The sequence below is a fragment of the Bos grunniens genome, chromosome 3 (genome assembly GCF_055505025.1).
Source record: "Bos grunniens cultivar Pamir isolate PY7600 chromosome 3, Bosgru_T2T1.0, whole genome shotgun sequence".
Classification (NCBI taxonomy): Eukaryota; Metazoa; Chordata; class Mammalia; order Artiodactyla; family Bovidae; genus Bos; species Bos grunniens.
The window spans coordinates 111,189,120-111,210,944 of NC_141167.1; the positions used below are offsets into that span (position 1 = coordinate 111,189,120).

The 21,825-nt window shown below is 40.0% G+C and overlaps 1 protein-coding gene across 1 annotated transcript in view; it reads right to left on the reverse strand.

Annotated features, from left to right (window-relative positions):
* LOC147376807 (interferon-activable protein 203-like) overlaps positions 1-20,271 on the reverse strand; it is a 112,923-nt gene extending 92,652 nt beyond the window's left edge. The window contains exon 1 of the mRNA XM_086393518.1: positions 19,902-20,271. The gene's annotated coding sequence lies outside the window, so the exon portion shown is untranslated. The remainder of the gene's footprint in view (positions 1-19,901) is intronic.
* Positions 20,272-21,825: the final 1,554 nt, after the last annotated feature.

A 21,825-nucleotide genomic window follows, 5' to 3' on the forward strand; every position in this document is an offset into this window, starting at 1 on the left:
CCAAAACCTGCCAAAAATGCCACAAAAAAAGAAAACTGCAGGCCAATATCACTGATGAACATAGATGCAAAAATCCTTAACAAAATTCTAGCAGTCAGAATCCAACAACACATTAAAAAGATCATACACCAGGACCAAGTGGGCTTTATCCCAGGGATGCAAGGATTCTTCAATATCCACAAATCAATCAATGTAATACACCACATTAACAAATTGAAAAATAAAAACCATATGATTATCTCAATAGATGCAGAGAAAGCCTTTGACAAAATTCAACATCCATTTATGATAAAAACTCTCCAGAAAGCAGGAATAGAAGGAACATACCTCAACATAATAAAAGCTATATATGACAAACCCACAGCAAACATTATCCTCAATGGTGAAAAATTGAAAGCATTTCCTCTAAAGTCAGGAACAAGACAAGGGTTCCCACTTTCACTATTACTATTCAACATAGTTTTGGAAGTTTTGGCCACAGCAATCAGAGCAGAAAAAGAAATAAAAGGAATTCAAATTGGAAAAAAAGAAGTAAAACTCTCACTGTTTGCAGATGACATGATCCTCTACATAGAAAACCCTAAAGACTCCACCAGAAAATTGCTAGAACTAATCAATGAATATAGTAAAGTTGCAGGATATAAAATCAACACACAGAAATCCCTTGCATTCCTATACACTAATAATGAGAAAATAGAAAGAGAAATTAAGGAAACAATTCCATTCACCATTGCAAAGAAAAGAATAAAATACTTAGGAATATATCTACCTAAAGAAACTAAAGACCTATATATAGAAAACTATAAAACACTGGTGAAAGAAATCAAAGAGGACACTAATAGATGGAGAAATATACCATGTTCATGGATTGGAAGAATCAATATAGTGAAAATGAGTATACTACGCAAAGCAATCTATAGATTCAATGCAATCCCTATTAAGCTACCAATGGTATTCTTCACAGAGCTAGAACAAATAATTTCACAATTTGTATGGAAATACAAAAAACCTCGAATAGCCAAAGCGATCTTGAGAAAGAAGAATGGAACTGGAGGAATCAACTTGCCTGACTTCAGGCTCTACTACAAAGCCACAGTCATCAAGACAGTATGGTACTGGCACAAAGACAGAAATATAGATCAATGGAACAAAATAGAAAGCCCAGAGATAAATCCATGCACATATGGACACCTTATCTTTGACAAAGGAGGCAAGAATATATACAATGGATTAAAGACAATTTCTTTAACAAGTGGTGCTAGGAAAACTGGTCAACCACTTGTAAAAAATGAAACTAGAGTACTTTCTAACACCATACAGAAAAGTAAACTCAAAATGGATTAAAGATCTAAATGTAAGACCAGAAACTATAAAACTCCTAGAGGAGAACATAGGCAAAACACTCTCCGACATACATCACAGCAGGATCCTCTATGACCCACCTCCCAGAATATTGGAAATAAAAGCAAAAATAAACAAATGGGACCTAAGTAAACTTAAAAGCTTCTGCACAACAAAGGAAACTATATGCAAGGTGAAAAGACAGCCTTCAGAATGGGAGAAAATAATAGCAAATGAAGCAACAGACAAACAACTAATCTCAAAAATATACAAGCAACTCTTACAGCTCAATTCCAGAAAAATAAATGACCCAATCAAAAAATGGGCCAAAGAACTATATAGACATTTCTCCAAAGAAGACATACAGATGGCTAACAAACACATGAAAAGATGCTCAACATCACTCATTATCAGAGAAATGCAAATCAAAACTACAATGAGATACCATTTCACGCCAGTCAAAATGGCTGCAATCCAAATGTCTACAAGCAATAAATGCTGGAGAGGGTGTGGAGAAAAAGAAACCCTCTTACACTGTTGGTGGTAATGCAAACTAGTACAGCCACTATGGAGAACAGTGTGGAGATTTCTTAAAAAACTGGAAATAGAACTGCCTTATGATCCAGAAATCCCACTGCTGGGCATACACACTGAGGAAACCAGAAGGGAAAGAGACGTGTACCCCAATGTTCATAGCAGCATTGTTTATAATAGCCAGGACATGGAAGCAACCTAGATGTCCATCAGCAGATGAATGGATAAGAAAGCTGTGGTACATATACACAATGGAGTATTACTCAGCCATTAAAAAGAATACATTTGAATCAGTTCTAATGAGGTGGATGAAACTGGAGCCTATTATACAGAGCGAAGTAAGCCAGAAAAACACCAATACAGTATACTAACGCATATATATATAGAATTTAGAAAGATGGTAACAATAACCCTTTGTACGAGACAGCAAAAGAGACACTGATGTATAGAACAGTCTTCTGGACTCTGTGGGAGAGGGAGAGGATGGGATGATTTGGGAGAATGGCATGGAAATATGTATAATATCATATGTGAAATGAGTCGCCAGTCCAGGTTCGATGCACGATACTGGATGCTTGGGCCTGGTGCACTGGGACGACCCAGAGGGATGGTATGGGGAGGGAGGAGGGTTCAGGATGGGAAACACATGTATACCTGTGGCAGATACATTTTGATATATGGCAAAACCAATACAATATTGTAAAGTTAAATAAAATAAAATTTTAAAAATAACAATAATTAAAAGAAAAAAAAATACACTTGCCAATGCAGGAGACACGGGCTCCATCTCTGACCAGGGCTGTGGAGCAACTGAGTCCATGCACCACAACCACTTAGACTCTGCTCTACAGCCCAGGAGCCACAAGTACTGAAGCCCTTGCACTGGAGGGCCCATGCAACAAGAGAAGACCATGCAGCGCAAGAGTAGACCCTACTCATCGTAACTAGAAAAAAAGTCCATGCAGCAATAAAGGCCCAGCACAACCAAAAATTCAAATGAAGAAAAAAGCATTGAAGAGGTGGGATTAATAGACACTGAGAAAATAGGCCCAAAATTGGAAATCTGGATGAATCAGAAGGAGACAGAGGGCAGGGACAACTGGGTAATAGAGTTTCAAGGATAGAGAGACATCAAGTTTTGGTCAGAAGAAAATGTTTAAATTTTATTATTCAGAGGAAAAAAAAAAAAAGGTCTCTATAGGAATGGCCATAAAACCAGATGGACACAATAGAATACAGGTGAAAGATGACATAGATGAAATACATAGAATCCAAAACTCTGACTCACCTTGACGATGTACAGCTCACAACCATGTTCCATGAGGTTGTCATAGACCTGCTTTGGCTTTCTTTTTCCTCCCCCAAACTGCTAGATCTCCTATATCACACTGTATCTGATTATATTAACTGCTTTTCTTTTTTTCAGATCATCTACTTGAATCAAGAGCAAGGACAAAATGCACACACTCACATACACACACACACAGACACACACACAGAATAAGGACACAACCACACCTGTCTGGTGCACCAGGTCCTCATGGCATGTTCTACATTGATTTTCCTTAGTAAAGGACTTCCTGCAGCTCTGGGTTCCTCCCACTTTCCCTAGAAAAGTCAGAGGATCACTTAATCTTAGCCTCGTGTGCCTTAAGTAGAATTCTAACCTGGCAACCAATAAGTACAACTTTAGAAACAAGGTTAAGCTGAACTAAGGGAGACTGATTTAAGCAATGGCAAAGAAGTACACAAGTCTCAACTGATATCCCCACCAGTGTTGACATTTATTTACACATTGACCTTAATAATTGCCTTCTTTGGGCTTATAAAACAAGAGCAGAGTGTAATGCTTACTCCCAGTTTTAACTGTTTATATTGACTTCTACCATGGATCTACACTCTGAAATCAAATTATGAATACTTACCACACGTCCGCAATATATAAAAAGTGAATTGGTAGATGCATGTGTGTGTGCTAAGTCATTTCAGTCATGTCTGATTCTGCACGACACGATGGACTGTAGCCAGCCAGGCTCCTCTGTCCATGGGATTCTCCAGGCAAGAATACTGGAGTGGGTTGCCATGCCCTCCTCCAAGGGATCTTTCTTACCCAGGAATTGAACCCAGGTCTCTTGTGTCTCCTGCATTAGCAGGCAGTTCTTTACCACTAGTGCCACCTGGAAAGCCCCAAATTGATAGATAAAACCTGGTAAAAGTTAAAATGCATCACTCTAGGTAAACTTTTTACAGAAACATAGATTGTCCTCTCTACATCTTATAATGTCTGAGATACTCCTACTTACCCCAGTGCTGCTGCTGCTGCTGCTAAGTCGCTTCAGTCATGTCCGACTCTGTGCAACCCCATAGACGGCAGCCCGCCAGGCTCCGCCATCGCTGGGATTCTCCAGGCAAGAACACTGGAGCGGGTTGCCATTTCCTTCTCCAATGCATGAAAGTGAAAGGTGAAAGTGAAGTCGCTCAGTCGTGTCCGACTCTAGTAACCCCATGGACTGCAGCCTACCAGGCTCCTCCGTCCATGGGATTTTCCAGGCAAGAGTACTGGAGTGGGGTGCCATTGCCTTCTCCGACTTACCCCTGTGGACCCCACTTAATTGACTTTCCATGTTCATTAAACCTTTACAAACCTTCCCCCATCTTCCTGCATAAAACATTCTCACCGTCAGGCCACCACTGTTTATTTTTACTGCAATTTGTTTTCTAATCTGTTTCCCATTATAAACCACATATTTCTTGAAACAAAGAACAATATTTTATTCACCTTTGTTTTCCTGATAACTAAAGCATTAGGTAATGCCTAATACAAAGAATATGCTTAATAAAGGCGTAAGGGAGGAAAGAAGAAAAGGGAAAGAGAGAAGAAGGAATATATGAATTAGGAAGGAGAAAAACACTGAGGCTAGAGATAAGTTGGATGTTCCTGTAACCGAAGGGCGAGGCAGGAATAAGCAGAAACATGCCTGTAAGGCCCTTCCTTAAGCTTGTGTTCATGCCTAAGCTCTAGACCAATATAGAATATTCCTTTACAACAATCAATCAGGAGACATGCACTCTTCTTCTTAGGTTTTAGCTATAGAGAAGGCAGGGTGGTTGGTACAGAAGGGGCTGACGTCAATGACCTGGTTCCTGGCTCTGTGGCCCAGCCTGAGCTCTCTAACCCCTCTGAATCTGAGTCAGGCTGTTAACATCTACTCTGTGACCCATGCTTAAGTGAGGTAACTGAACTGAAATATTGGTAAAATCTAAAGGGCACCGGAAATGGATGAGATCCTTGACTGTCGCCACTTGGTTTCCAGGCCTAACTTGCCCCAGGCCAAAGTGTATTCTGACTGTCATAGGCTGTCTCACCCACGTGCAGCAGAGGGTCTGTACTTTGCTTTTATGATACATTAGCTAGAGAATATCACATATACTCATACTTTTACCATATTTTCTTTTCCCAGTCTACAGTGTTGGGCTTATGAAAATCATCAGCTTAGTGTTCATCTCAGAGAGACTGTCCATCACTGCAGCAAGCCTGTCCTGGTCAAAGAGAGAAAGCCATCTCTCTCTACCTCACCAAGTTCAGAATTGGAGAAGAAAAGATGGAGGCAGGTTTGCTTAGTTCATAACTTCGTGGCTCTGGGCCTGGCACAAGTGAGTAAGGCAACTGTGCTAACATTTTCTAGAGTCCTAACTTAGTGTCCCCCCCCTTCCCTGACTAAAATGTGAGAGAAGAAAACCTTCCCCTTTCATTTGCCTTACAGATACTTTTCTTTTCTTGGCTGAAGAGAGGCAAAAATGTCTTCTCTGAAGGTCAGTTCTGAAACATGAAAGGAAATTCTAGATGTAGCTTTCACTTTTCCATTTCTTACCAATCATCTCCCTCTCCCAAATTCACACACACCAAAACCAAAAGGATGCAAAGGAGCTATTTTGAAACCCAATTAAGCAATGGGGGTCTGACATGAAGTCTATTCTAGCTATTATTTCCTCCCACAGTTGGTAAGAGATAGCCTTACCTTTTCCTGAATTTTCTTAGATATTAAGCAGAGCAGAAAAAAACCTACATATTCTTTTTGTTTCATAAAATTTCTCACCATACCCCAAGTAGGATGTAGGATTTGTGTCATTCAGGGCATTTGAATGTCAAAGCTAAATGTGAAGATTATGGGCTGAATGTCATAAGATCTAAAAAGCTGAGGAGGAGAAGATAGAAAGAAATTACCACAGTGTCAGGAAGGCTTCTCTGGCAAGGAGAGTGGTTTTTGTTTGGGAGTGCTTTTTTTAAAAAATTGAGAGACAATTTCTTGTTATAATGAACCAGAAATAAAAGACTCCACTGAAACTGGGGAGGTTGACAGAATATGGTTGAACTTAACTAAATCTTCAAGGGAAGTGAGAGTCAATCAAACAAAGTCAATGAATGGAGAAGCCAGAGATTTGGGATAAACATAAGGGTAACAGCATTTCATCATGGGTATGGTAAAGAATCTGCCTGCCAATGCAAGAGACATAGGAGATGTGGGTTCGATCCCTAGGTCGGGAAGATCCCTGGGCAGAGGAAGTGGCAACCCACTCCAGTATTCTTGCCTGGATAATCCCATGGATGGAGGAGCCTGGCAGACTAGTCTATGGGGTGGCAACGTGTCAGACACAACTGAGTGGCTGAGCACACAGCACACACACACACCTCTGACCCCTCCTATCAGGGATTGGCCATTGTTTCTCAGCCCTTTCTCTTTTGAAGTATCAAAAAAAAAAAAAAGGCTTTTCCCTCTTTTTTGCCCAAAAGTACCCCTTTGGACATGATGCAAAGCCAAGAGGAAATTTTAAAAATCTCATTCTAGGGTAGAAAGTGTACTTACCCAACCCAGTATACTGCTTTTGTGGTATAAATGTACATGGTAATAACTTTAATCAAATCAGAACTGCTACCATGTTAGATGACCCTGCAGCTGTGTCAATGTTCCTAAATTACTATATAAAACATCAACATGGGAGAATCCATTTTTTAACTCTAGGTTTTCTAAACATTTTAAAAAGGCTGTTAAACATGACATAGAATAGATCCATAGTTCAGGAACCTAGACATTAGAGAGGAACATTGATGGGCTCTTTCTGGGACTGTCTCCCCTAACAATCAAAGTCATATGGTGTTGTGGTTATGGGCATGGGCTCCAGAGCCACTCTGCCCAAAACAGCAGCTACAACCATAGTAGTGAAGGAGCATTCAAAATGTGCCACAGAGGAATGAATTTTACACTGTATTTATTTTAATTTAAAAATTCATATTCAACTCAGCTATTGGAAAACTTAAGTATGATTGAAATAACTCTGATATGTAAATCTACTTTTTCAGCTATAAATTGTATGAAATATAAGTGCAAATTAAGTATTTCTGATTAAAATTTAGCATCCAAGTCAAGATGTGCTATAAGAGCAAGTACAGTGCTTCCCTGGTGGTCTAGTGGTTAAGGAGGATCTGCCTTGCAAAGCAAAGGACATCAGTTTAACCCCTGGTCCAGAAAGATCCCACATGCCACTAAGCAACAAGCCCATGAGCCACACTACTGATCTCATGTGCTGCCAACTATGGAAGCCTGTGCCTGGAGCCAGTACTCCGCAATATGAGAAGCCACCACAATGAAAAGCAGCCGCCACCTGCTGCAACTAGAGAAAGCCTTCGTGCAGCAACAGACCCACCACAGCCAAAAAACAAATAAATAAATATTTTTTTAAAATAAAACATATACCATATTTAGAAAACAGTACAAAAAAAGTGAAATTTGTATTAATTTTACAGTGATTACATGGTGAAGTGTTAATACATGGGATATACTCAGTTAAATCAAACACATTATTAAAATTTACTTCATTTCTTTCTTTTTACTTTTTTAATGTAAGTACTAGAAAATTTAAAATTACATGTGTCTCATATTATATCTCTACTGGCTAGCACTTTTCTGGAGCATGGACATAAGTTTAAATTTTATTTCTTCCACTTTCTATCTATGAAATGAGCTCAAATGTGCTTCAGGACCATTTATGAAAAATAGGCTGCTAACTGCTACACAGAAATGATATGAGATGCAAGTGAATTAACATATGTAATACACTTAGAATAGCTCAGGACACATGGTGTGCTTAATATATAGTAACAATTGTTCCTATTATTATGCCTATAGTTGTTACAGTGAGGAGAGAAGAAAAAAACTGGGAGGAGACTATAAAATATCATGAAGAAAGTCTTTTCCTGTGTCTTATGAAAGCCTTGTATAAAATGTCCATTTGGATCTGGGTGAAAAATGCCCATGGCCCGGATGTCATAGTGTCCAGCTGCACATTAGGACCTGAGGACATCCTCTCCTAGGCTATGGGTTATGATGTTCTCTGTCTCTTGTCTACTTCCCCACCGGATGCCAAAAGACACAACAAATCAAAGTGTCCTGATAAAACTTAGAGAGGGATATTAGAAAAAATGTGTCACTAAACTAGGAGTGTGAAGGCACTTTGCCACTTAACCACTCTGCCACTAAATTAGCCATCTATCTTTCAGAAAGACATTAATTTCTCTGGGCTCTGTTTCCCCATAAATTTAATAGGGATAATACAAAGTGTTATTATGAGGATTAAATAAGATAGTAAGATTGAGAGAGCTCTATAAACTACAGAGTATTGTGCCAATATCAATTTATTTTTACTTTCATAATCATTACTGCAGAATTAGCCTTTCTCTTAGACAAAACAAATAGTTGCTTCTCTGGGATTATTTCTAAGGATCCTGAAGACCTACCCATCTTCCAAATTACCCCTAAACTGATTTGTGATAAAATGGTCAAACCCTTTGCCATACAATTTCCAATACTATTTTGGGAAAAGAAAATGAAAAGTTATCCAGTTTAGGAATAAACTAATGAGTCACAAAACCATCAGCTATTAACACCAAGGCTCTTTATAGCTATCAAGTCACCCTGCAAGATTTTGAGGAAACGAGCCACAAATCATATCTCTTTTCACTTATTACTTCTCTCATTCATTCAACAAATATATATGGAGTGTCTACTACGTATGAGACAAGGTCCCTGCCCTGGAGAAGCTCATATTCTAGCTAGGGGAGAGGAGCAATAAACATAATAGATTTGTAACTGAGACAGTATAAATATCAAATATATGTAAGTGAGATAGAATGTGTGTGTGCCGTATTCAGTCATGTCCGACTCTTAACAAAACTATGGACTGTAGCCTGCCAGGCTCCTCTGTCCATGGGATTTTCCAGGCAAGAATACTGAAGCAGGTTACCATGTCCTACTCCAAGGATCTTCCCAATCCAGGGATCGAATCTATGTCTCTTGCATTTCCTGCATTGGCAGGCAGATTCTTTACCACTGCACCACCCGGAAAGCCCCCAAGTGAGATAGAATACTTCTACGAAACACCAGGGCAGAATAATGGGGCCCAGGGATGCAGCAGAAGTGAGTGATGGCATGTTTCCATACATTCATGTGGAAAAACCCGAACGAAACTTTTTGGCCAACCCAATAAACTGGGTGACCAGTTTGTCTCCTTGAGAAGGTAAAATTTAAGCAAAGACATGAAAGAGGTGACCACATAGATCTCTGGGGAAGAGCATTCCAGAAAGAGAAAGCTCATGTGAAGGTTCTAGGGCAGGAGCACACACATGAGTTCAAGAGTCAGTGAGGAGCCAGTCTAATAGTTATCACTCTTGTTGCTTATTTATACTGTGACAATATGCATATGACATAATATTTATCATTTTATCCATTTGTAAGTCTGCAATTCAGAGCAAGAAGCAGGGAGGTAAATCAAGGTGAGGTCAGAGATGTATGTTGAGAGTGAGATAGACCATGCAGAGCCTTACAGGTAGAAGGACCATATAATTTATTGTCCAGACAGGAACCCATGTAAGAGTAAAAAAGGTGTTACTAATAATTATACCGGAGCAAAAATCACAAACCAGACAAAACAGGATGCTTGGTAGCCCAATTGTTAAGCTGCTGTCTGGTCTCAGGCTTTTATTTTGAAGCAAATGGGAAATCACATCTAGAGAAGTTATATCCTACATTCAGAAACCACACCAAGTGTTTAGAGAGAGAAACTCTCAAGAAAGAGGAAGTCAGAAACAGAAAAATATTGTATATGTGAATCTAGAAACATGGTACAAATGAATGGATTTCCAGGGCAGGAATATAGACTCAGAAATAGAGAACAGACATGTGGTCACAAGGGTGAAGGGGAGAATGGGCCCGATTGGGAGGATAGGATTGACATATACATATTTGGGGCTTCCCAGGAGGTGCTATTGCCATGTATAAAATACAGCGCTGGTGGGAAGTTGCTGTATAACACAGGGAGCTCAGCCTGGTGCTCTGTGATGACCTAGAGGGGTGGGAGAGAGGCCCAAGAAGGAGGGGATATGTGTATACATATAGCTGATTCACTTCATTGTACAGAAGAAATTAACATAAGATTGTACAGCAATTATACTCCAATAGAAATAAAAAGAAAGGTATTGTAATTAGCCTCCAATTAAAATAAATAAATTTATCTTTTAAAAAAAGAAATAAAAAGAAAGGGGTATATGTAAGAAAGCAGTGTGCCCTGAAGTTGAAACTGGGCGATAATTTGTAATTTAGATGAAAAACAGTCTTGAGAAACTTAACACTTAGCCAATTCCAACTCCAAAAGCCTCTGCTTTTCCTGTCAATACTGATCGTGTGCCAGGTTTCCTCCAGATGTGAGTGGGAAGACACTGCTTGACACAGTTGGCAAATGACTCCTCAGAGCAGGAAGGGTGAGCCTGCAGGCTGCAGCAAATGTGGAAGAAGGCGATGCCTGCTAGACAGCCCTGTGAAAGAGGAACAAGAAGAAATAGTAGACGGGCAGAGGAAATCATTGTTTACTCTTTCTTAGACTATTTCCTCACTGCTATCATGGTCAACCCTCCTCAAAGAACCATCTTATTTAATATTACATTTTAGGTCCTCCACTTCTGTTCCACCCAGAGAAGTTTAGAACTCTCCCCCAGTCTAATGGCCATCCCTCTTGTTGCATATTTTTACTGTGATAAAATGTGTATGACATAATATTTATCATTTTAACCATTTCTAAGTCTATAATTCAACAGCATTAAATACACTCACAATTTTATGTGTCACCACTACTTATAACCAAAATATTTTCATCACCTGAACTCCCATTGCTTTCTTTTCTTTTGGCTGCCTCAGGTCTTAGCTGTGGCACACAACATCTTTATTGAGTCACAAAGGATCTTCTCATTGCAGTGCATGGGCTTTCTAGTTGCGGTGCATGGGCTTAGTCACTCGTGGCATATGGGATCTTCGTTCCATGACCAAGAATCAAACTGGCATCCCCTGCATTACAAGCTGGATTCTTAGCCACTGGACCACCAGGGAAGTCCTGCCTTTTTATTTTTGATGTTTATTCTAAATTCATGATTGTTGTTGTTGTTGTTATTGAGTCACCAAGTCATGTCCAACTCTTTGCGACTCCAAGGACTGCAACACGCCAGGCTTCCCTGTCTGTCACCATCTCCCAGATGGTGTGAGTTCATGTCCATTGAATCAGTGATGCCATTCAACCATCTGTCCTCTGTCACCCTCTCTCCTTCTGCCTTCAATCTTTCCCTGCATCAGGGTCTTTTCCAAGGAGCTGGCTCTTTGCATCAGGTGGCCAAAATATTGGAACTTCAGCTTCAGCGTCAGTCTTACAATGAATATTCAGGATTGATTTCCTTTTGGATTGACTGGCTTGCTCTCCTTGCTGTCCAAGGGACTCTTAAGAGTCTTCTCCAGCACCACAGTTCAAAAACATCAATTCTTCAGCTCTCCACCTTCTTTATGGTCCAACTCTCACATCTGTACCCATGAATTACAAACCCACAAACCCATGATTATCTCTCACTTAAATCCCAGTGATGATGAAGATCACATGGCTGACAAACTCATACTTCTGAAGGCCAAGTGTTCAGGTTCTAGGGCAGCTCAATGTTACTGAATGTTGTATTTGTATGTGTGTTAGTCACTTCAGTTGTGTCCGACTCTTTGTGACCTATGGATTGTAGCCCACCAGGTTCCACTGTCTATGGAGTTTTCCTGGCAAGAATATTGGAGTGGGTTGCCATGCCCTCCTCCAGGGGACCTTCCCAAACCAGGGATCAAACCTGCATCTCCTGCATTGACAGGTGGATTCTTTGCCACTAGCGCCACCTGGGAGCCTGTTACGGAATGTTACTCAGTGTTAAATCATCACTCCGTTTTCTAAAAGCATCCCATGTGCTCTCAGTTGTGCCCAGTTTACAAGCAAGCAAAGAGAAAGAAAAACACGCCACAGCTCCCACCTTCCCCAGCCTCCACAATGCATAAGGAGAGCCATATGACACAATATTTACGAAGCAAAAGCTGTGGGGAGGACCTCACAGCAGAGCTTGTGAACAAGTGGGAGGGGAGGCATACTCATGCCTTTCCCCACCCATTTCTACTGCTTCAAATAGGACACTAACACGGAATTGAAAGAGCCATTTTGTGGCCATAAGGTGACAAGCACACTCTATGTGTGACTAAGTAGAAAAAAAAGACATGCCTTAAGTCCCATATGGCTTTGCAAAGCTGCTACACCAGCCCTGGGTGGTTCACTAGCAGACATAAAAATAAAGCTTTGGATTAAATGTCTGTTTAAGTCAATGTTGTTTCATTTTTTGTTTATTCAAGTCTCTGTGCCTTTCAATTGAATACAAAAAAAAAAAAAACTTCTTTCTCATGGGATCATTGTTGCTTTAATATAGTCTGTGCCAACCAATAGCAAAGTGGACCACACTCTCCAGTTGTATCCTGACCATTTCTAATAGGCAGTATTATTTTTCTACAAAAAAATGTACACAGATAAAGATGCTAATCACACCTCTTGAAAATGAGTAAACTAGCCACATAAATTACCTCCCTTTAAAAAAATTTTTCAAAAGATTTTCTTTAATATCATAAGGTATTTTCATGGATAAATGGGCTTGTAAACACATACCTATCTTTCGACAAGATTATTTCCTAACCCTCCCCCAACACTCCCACATCAAGGTGAACATGAGATTGAAGAAATGAACGCAGGAAATGGAGCAGAGAGGGGAAAGAGTGGATACAAAGGATGGAATATAACACTGTGTTTACTTATTCTCCTGTGTCACACAAAGCTGCCAGAGGGTCCCTTCAACCTAGCTTCCTACCAGCATCCCCACCCCACCCACACACGCAGACACACCAGCACACACAACTGCTCTACTTCCAAATGTCTGAGCCTCAGTCAGTTAGTTCTTGTATCTTCCCTAGAAACCTCCTTAATCCTTTTCTTTCCAGAAAATGTTCAATGCTCTAGAACTGGTTAGTGACCTGAAGAGAGGCAGGATTTGAGGGTGTTACAGAAATTAAATGAATAGTCTTTTTTAGGCTTCAGAGATAAAGCAGAGCAGGTCTCTGACCTTGCTTCTAACCCGCCTGCTGACAGTGCAAGACTTGCAACACCTTAAATAAGATGGGAGAGGAATCTTGAGATTGTTGAGGCCCTGAAGGGGGCCTGGTCAGCCAAGCCCCACACTTAGCAACATTCCAAGTTTTATAAGACAAAACAAACAGTATTAACATGAAACCAGGCTTGCAATTTGGTCACAGATTGATGATGGTATCAGTTTGCTTCTGTCCTGGGATTATAAACAGGAACCCTGAACTGCAGTCTTTGAAGTCTCACCCACGGAGCAGACTTGCTGCCTGAGACCCTTTACCAACTGGGGTTCCAGGTGTGCTGTGACTCGGGGACATCCCAGCACTGATTAAGCCTGGATGTTGGTCAAAACCCAATTTGGTAATGTATTCTCTGCTCTTTCTATTTTTCTTTTCTTTTAATGTTAATATGTTGAAAGTAAGCAGATAATTCTCTAATAAATATCTATATTATTTATTTTTATATAACAAGTGGCTTATTTTGTTAATAAATCCTTTGAACCTGAGACAAAAGTGAAAACTTTTGGCAAAACAAAGGGTGAAAAGAAAAAATCATCAAAATTTCTTCATATTCATACTTGAGTGATTGTAATCTCACCCAGGCTTCAAGAAAAAAAAATGAGATACATGAAAGATAACAGAAAAAAATGAGAAAATGTCATAAATAAGTCCCTGTTTGCTTTATTTTTCCCTTTTAACCAGATGCCACAGTTTTTCTTTAACAGCCAAATATCTTCTCAACATACTCAAGATACCTAGCAAAAGCAAAGTCACTCAGTCGTGTCTGACTCTTTGTGACCCCATGGACGGTAGCCTATGAGGTTCCTCCATCCATGGAATTTTCCAGGCAAGAGTACTGGAGTGGGTTGCTGTTTCCTTCTTCAGGGGATCTTCCCGACCCACGGATTGAACCCAGGTCTCCAGCATTGCAAGCAGATGATTTTACTCTCAGAGCCACCAGGGAAGCTTAATGATACCTAGTGCTTCTTAATTAAGCATAGAAAAAAGGAAGTGACACGATTCTTCTCCTATGATAGACTAGGGTACATTATAGGAAGTATAGAAACTTCATCAAATAAATTAAATTTAATTAATTTCTACCATTCTATGCCTATTAAATTAGTAACATTTATTTATGGAAACTCTGATAAACTTGCAGGACATCTTAGAAAGCAATTTGTTAATACATATTGAGTCAAAAAATAGTTATGACTTTGACTTAACAATTGCACTTGTGATGTATCTTGCGAAATAATTCAAAAAAAGATTCCACATCAGAGTTACATATGATGAAAACTTGAAGATGCTCATTTCAGAGTTACTTAGGATTGCAAAAGAAAAAAAAAAGGGAACAAGCCTAATGCAATAAATATTAATGACAGTGTGCTAGCCTGTATACGAAGCAGTAGAGATACAGTTCAAAGAAAAATTCCATGCCCACATTGGGTTTATGCACTAGTGGGACAAACAAATAAAAATATGTGTCAAGTAGTGATCACATCAATGAAAAACAAATGAAGTAAAGAAAATGATTGAGCTTCTAAATGATGGAGCCAGACATTAAACTCAGGTCATGTGAGTTATGTTTTACCAACTTTTTGTTTTGTTATGTTTTATCAAAGTCAATGCTATACCAAATTGCCTCAAAGCAGACCCAGGAAAGTCATTCAAATCTGCTGCTCTAAATTCTCCCATGAAGAACAAGGAAGGAAATCATATTAGAGAAGGTATGAAGGAGACAGAATTTCAGGACCTCAAGGTGTCTCGAGGGCAGGTGTCTTTGTAAAGCCATGGGAGAGAGTTGTCTGTAACCAGCTCACAGGACAAGGCTGAGGCAGTGAGGGGGTTTCCCTTCAGCCTCTTCCCTGATCCCTGAGTATGGTTGAGACCAAGACCATGGCCCTGCTGCTGCTGCTGCTGCTAAGTCACTTCAGTCGTGTCTGACTCTGTGCAACCCCAGAGACGGCAGCCCACCAGGCTTCCCTGTCCCTGGCATTCTCCAGGCAAGAACACTAGAGTGGGTTGCCATCTCCTTCTCCAATGCGTAAAAGTGAAAAGTGAAAGTGGAGTCACTCAGTCGTGTCCAACTCTTCATGACCCCATGGACTGCAGCCCACCAGGCTCCTCCGTCCATAAGATTTTCCAGGCAAGAGTACTGGAGTGGGGTGCCATTGCCTTCTCCGAGACCATGGCCCTACTTCCACATAAAACTTGCTTCAGGAGTCCTTTTATAATATCTTATTTGATGAGAACTCTGAGAACTAGAATCTTAAGTGTCACCAAATTGGGAGGTGCCATTTATGCACAAAAGACTCAAATTCTATGTTTTCTCAGATGTTCTTCCTCTGCCCTTGGTATATGAGGGCCTATGAACCCCAAAATGTCATTAAAAAAAAAAAAAACAGTGAAGATTTTCCAAAGCAGATGTTCCTGACTTTCCAGCGAATTATCTATGAAGACAAAGATAGATGTGAAGATTTACAAAGAAAAAAGAAAAATCTTACACCACCATCAGTCAACCTATTAGCCTAATGTGAAAAGCTGATGGTAATTGCTTGGTAAGTGCAATCAGTAGCCTTAATATACCTTGCTACACAAAACCTGTCCACCTAAAACCAAAAAGTGTGGAGACACTTTGTCCCTTCTGCAATGTTGCCCCTCTGGATTAGAGAAATTGAGTCTGTGCCAAGTAGAAAACTGAGATCAAACCCTTCTCTGCATGCATATTGATATTTTAGTGGCCAAAGTGTTATCTGTTCTCATCCTCCTTCTTTCAACATACATTCAGGAATTACAACATCTAGAAAACATCAAGGAAAATTTGGGGTGAGGGTAGGGGTGCTGTGGCAATATTCCATTCCATTAGTGGTCCAGGGAATGTTACATTCTCACTATAACCCGCTGTGTAGGTGGGTAGAGTCAGGTAGAGCCCTAGCAAACAATCCTTACTAGGGATTGGGGTTTCCTTGTAATCCAGCGTTCAGCATCTAAAATAAATAGTCAGTACACCTGCAACTAATATAACGTTATATGTCAACTATATCTGAATTAAAAAAAATAATAAATGAATAAATAAACAGTAGGACAAGATTCAGATCAATTAGAAGTGAAAGTGAAAGTCGCTCAGTCATGTCTGACTCTTTGCTACTCCATGGACTGTACAATCCATGGAAGGCCAGAATACTGGAGTGGGTAGCCTTTCCCTTCTCCAGGGGATCTTCCCAGCCCAGGGATTGAACCCAGGTATCCCACATTGCAGGCGGATTCTCTACCAGCTGAGCCACAAGGGAAGCCTGATCAATTAGAAGCCACACAATGGACTGCAGCCTGCCAGGCTCCTCTGTCCATGGGATTCTCCCTACAAGAAAACTGTCGTGGGTGACTATGCCCTCCTCCAGAGGATCTTTCTGACACAGGGATTGAACCCACGTCTCCTGCATTGCTGGTGGATTCTTACCTCTGAGCCACCAGGTAAGCCTCTATATACCTTCAGCACCTTCCAAAGCAGATGTGGAATGCCTGCAGCCTCGGTCCCTTCCACTCTGCTATTAGACTGATCATCAGTCTAACAGATCATCTGTCTAATCAGATCTAATGATCACTCTAATAGCAGAGTGGACAGAGAATGAGGCTGAGGGCAGTCCATGTATGCTTTGGAAGGTGCTGATGGTGTATATCAATAACCTCATATATGCAGATGACACCACCCTTATGGCAGAAAGTGAAGAAGAACTAAAGAGCCTCTTGATGAAAGTGAGAGACCAGAGTGAAAAACTTGGCTTAAAGTTCAATATTCAGAAAACTAAGATCATGGCATCTGGTCCCATACCTTCATGGGAAATAGATGGGGAAACAGTGGAAACAGTGGCTGACTATTTTGGGGGGCTCCAAAATCACTGCAGATGGTGATTGCAGCCATGAAATTAAAAGACACTTGCTCCTTGGAAGGAAAGTTATGACCAATCTAGACAGCGTATTAAAAAGCAGAGACATTACTTTGTCAACAAAGGTCCCTCTAGTCAAGGCTATGGTTTTTCCAGTAGTCATGTATGCATGTGAGAGTTGGACTATAAAGAAAGCTGAGTGCTGAAAAATTGAACTATGGTGAAATTGAACTTTTGAACTGTGGTGTTGGAGAAGACTCTTGAGAGTCCCTTGGACTGCAAGGAGATCCAACCAGTCCATTCTAAAGGAGATCAGTCCTGGTTGTTCACTGGAAGGACTGATGTTGAAGCTGAAAATCCAATACTTTGGCCACCTGATGCGAAGAGTCGACTCATTTGAAAAGACCCTGATGCTAGGAGGGATTGGGGGCAGGAGGAGGAGGGGACGACAGAGGATGAGACAGTTGGATGGCATCACGGACTCAATGGCCATGAGTTTGGGTAAACTCCGGGAGTTGGTGATGAACAGGGAGGCCTGGAGTGCTGCAGTTCATGGGGTCACAAAGAGTCGGACACGACTGAGCGACTGAACTGAACTGAACTGAAGGTGCATAGAGGCTTACTTGGTGGCTCAGAGGTAAAGAATCCACCAGAAATGCAGGAGATGTGGGTTCGATCCCTGCGTCAGAAAGATCCTCTGGAGGAGGGCATGGTAACCCACTCCAGTTTTCTTTCAGGGAGAATCCCATGGACAGAGGAGCTCGGCAGGCTGCAGTCCATGGAATCCGCAAAGATTTGGACACGACAGAGAAAGTAAGCACAGCACAGCACAGGAGGTACATAGAAAGAACTCTTTCTTACAAGAAAAGTAAAACAACCTGGCCTGAGGTCTAATAAAACATCTTGCAGAGCAAAGCAAAAGAGACCTTGTTATATTTTGGAACTAGATAGACTTGTGCTTGCATACTCATTATGAACATTGTAGAAGCTGCAGAATTGTTCACTTTAAACTGGTTAATTTTATGTTACGTGAATTTCACCTCCATTTTTTAAAAGGAGTGAGAAAACATCTGGTAGCAATTTACCTGGACTCTAAGAAAATGCCTTGTCCTCACAGACTTAATGACATAGGACTTATGAAACAAGAAGCAAGAGAACAATGCAATACTGCAAAGCAATTATCTTTCAATTAAAAATAAATACTTTTTTTTTAAATGAAGGGAAATATATAAATATTCATCCTAAAAAAAAGATGTTTAAAAAGGAGAAAGCAAACATAAAAGAAGTATAATATGAAAATAAAATTAATTGTACCAAATCCAAATATATCAATTATCTCAACACATGTAAATCAAACTTGTCAGTTAAAAGAGAATATCAGGTTGGATTACAACACAATCCGACTTCTGTGCTTCTTACAAAAGACACACCTACAGCATGAAAATAATGAAAAGTTGAAAAGAATGAGAAGTAATACGTCAAATGCTAAGAGACAGCCATTATAGATAAATTAAAATCAGTCAAAGAAGACTTTAAGACAAATAATATCATTAAACAGAGTTTCTATACAATGATTAAAAATTAAAGTAACTAAAGCAACATAACAATTCTAAACATGTAGATGTATTATTAAATAGGTAGACTCAGTAGACATAAACAAAAGTCAAAAGACCTGCAGAAATAAACTGAAAAATCACCATGATGGTGGGAGATTATAGCACATGTTTTTTTCAATAAATTATGATTCAAGCAACCAAAACAATTCAGCAAAAATATAGAAGTGCTGAATAACACAATTAACAACTTTCATCTGATGGGACATTTAGAAATGTTTATTATATATTTAATAAGGCTATAAGAGATGTCTCAACCTATTTTAAAGAATAGTTGTCACATGAATCTAATTTAGTCCTCAAACTCAAAGAATCTAGCTGTGAATGCAGAGGAAAGGGGGTTCAATCTTAAGTGAACGGAAACAAATATTCTGTCATGTAATACTACAAGAAATAGAAATTAAAATGTGCAATAGAAAAAAAAAGTTTAAAGGCTATATACTCTTGCCCTTCTGAATCTATGAAGAGTTTATCTCCTAGGTACTTTTTTAACCTCAGGAATAATACATAATGCAGTTTCGTAATCTGATGTTTTTAACCTAATATTACATCATAGGCATTTTGTCATGCCATTGTTCTCGTCTTTTTCTTAGAAACAGATCCCCAGCCCTAAAGTTTCTCCCTCCTTTGGCCAGAAATCAAAAGCCTCTAAAAATAAACTCACATCAATAAGACACCTGCAGACCAACACACCCAGAAAATCAGAATCCCTTTTAGACTCAGTCTGGGTCAACCTCCTGCACAATACATTCTAATTCCTGCCACAGCCAAATGCATTTCCTTTTGTTAAAATCTCAGTTGTGGTGAAATAAAAGCTAACTTCTGTTCCCTCAGTCAACTGGAGGTTTAGAATCAAACTACCCACAGATTTTCTTTTTCTGGAATATTGTCAATACCACCGCGTTTCCCACCGCAGAAACCCACAACCATTGTTTCTTTCTAGTTTTTCGATGAGCAAGTGGTTCTGCCTGAGCTTTTTCAAGAAAAATTCACACAAGCCTTACCTCATTGCAATCTATTTCCACAACAAACTAGTCCTTGAGTCAAAGTTGCAGGGATGACTGTTAGTCTTCTTAGGGTAGAAAGATACAGCAAGTAAATTTCTTCATGTATTAACATGATAAGAAGAAGATTTAAAAGGTAACAAGGAAAAGTGCCCCTGGCCACTTTCACTTAGAAACTGGAGCGGCCCTTGCTGTCACCTGGGTGCTAAGCCCCTGGAAAGAAAAGGCACTATTGAGTTTTCTCTTTCCTTTTTCAGTCAAATCTGAATAGTTTTTCTACCCATTTGAGAAATCAGCCAAAGATATTTTAGGTAGAGGGAAATGAAAGCGAAAAGGTCTTCCTTTGTTTCCTGATTTCAAGGAATTCACACCTGGAGTAGTGAGTCTCCAAGTGTGGCCCTTGGCCTGGCAACATCTACATCACCTGGAAACTTGTTAGAAATGCAAATTCTTGGGCCTCAAGCCAGATCAAATAAACCTGAAACTCTGAGGGGTGACATGAGCAGGCTGTGTCTGAACAAGCTCTCCAGGGTGACTCTGATGTACAATAAATTTTGAAAACCATTACTCAGACCATTCCTGTCTAACCGTCTGCCAGGTGGGCCAATAAATTCCTATAGCCTTGGGTGAGGTTCAGGTTGCAGTTTTAACCAGACTGCCAAGTAGAGAGGTGAATGAGCAGATAAATCCTGCCAGAGAAGCAGGGCAGTGGAAGTGACTGGAAGAGATATTAGTAGAAGCACAGTCACATTAGTACCCCACTGAGGCTCTTGGAGCAGGCATGGGCAGGTCTACTATGGAATCTAGATAATCTCTCAGCTCCAGGGCTGGTAGCAAATAAAGTAGTAATATCTTGGTTCCCCTAGGACCACTCCCAACACCAGTAGTGGAGCTTTCATGCAATGATGTCTAACACAGTATCAGCTCAGATACAAGGTACAAGAAGATCTGACAGACCACATGAAGGATAGGAAATTAGCATTGGGAGGGGGTGGTCACCAGGCTGACACCTGGAAGAAGCAGAAGACCTACAAATCAGCTCTTATTTATTCATTTATCTATGCACTCATTCAAAGTATGTTCGTTGAGCATCTGTGTGCTCAAACACATTTTAAGTAGCTGAACTGCTATAGTATTTGCATATAGCCATTTTTTGTCATATAGTCATTTTTAAAAATTTAAGTAGCTAAACTGTTATAGTGACCTCTCCATTCTTCAGAAATTTCTTGGAGGCAATTATGGTTCTTTTAGAGAGTGCTAAACTAGATACATATTTTTTAATTTATTTGGCTGCACCGGGTCTTATTTGCAGCATGTGGGATCTTTTTTTAGTTGTGGCACATGAATTCTTAGTTACAGCATGTGGCATCTAGTACCCTGACCAGGGATTGAATCCCGGCCCCCTGCTTTGGGAGCACAGAGTCTAAGCCACTGGACCACCAGGGAAGTCCCATGACCTAGGCATATTTTAACATTGCTTTTGAGTGAATTCTATCAACTGTAATGAATTCAATGAATCTAATGAATGCAATGAGGTTATATTATTATATAAGCTGAGTTATGCTGCTAGGCATTGAGTACTAGCACTTGGATTGTCATAGCACTATGGATCTTGACATTTGGGCCACATATATGTACATTATCTGGAATTAAAATCCCTATTAAAAAAATAATATCACATCTGGGAGGAACTGAGCTTTTCTTGGCCACTATAGTGATCATGCCTCAGGGTTATGAATGCAGACCCCTCAAGGTAAGAGTCTCTATGCCAATTTAAAAGTAAGCAGTTATTTTCCCATCCTGAGTAGATGACCCTGGGAAAACCAGATGAACAAGTAAGTTTGAGGGTAGCGGTCTCGCAGTGGCATTATCTTGAAAGAGATAAATGTAAATTTAGCCACTTTACTAGTGTGATATCTGTCTT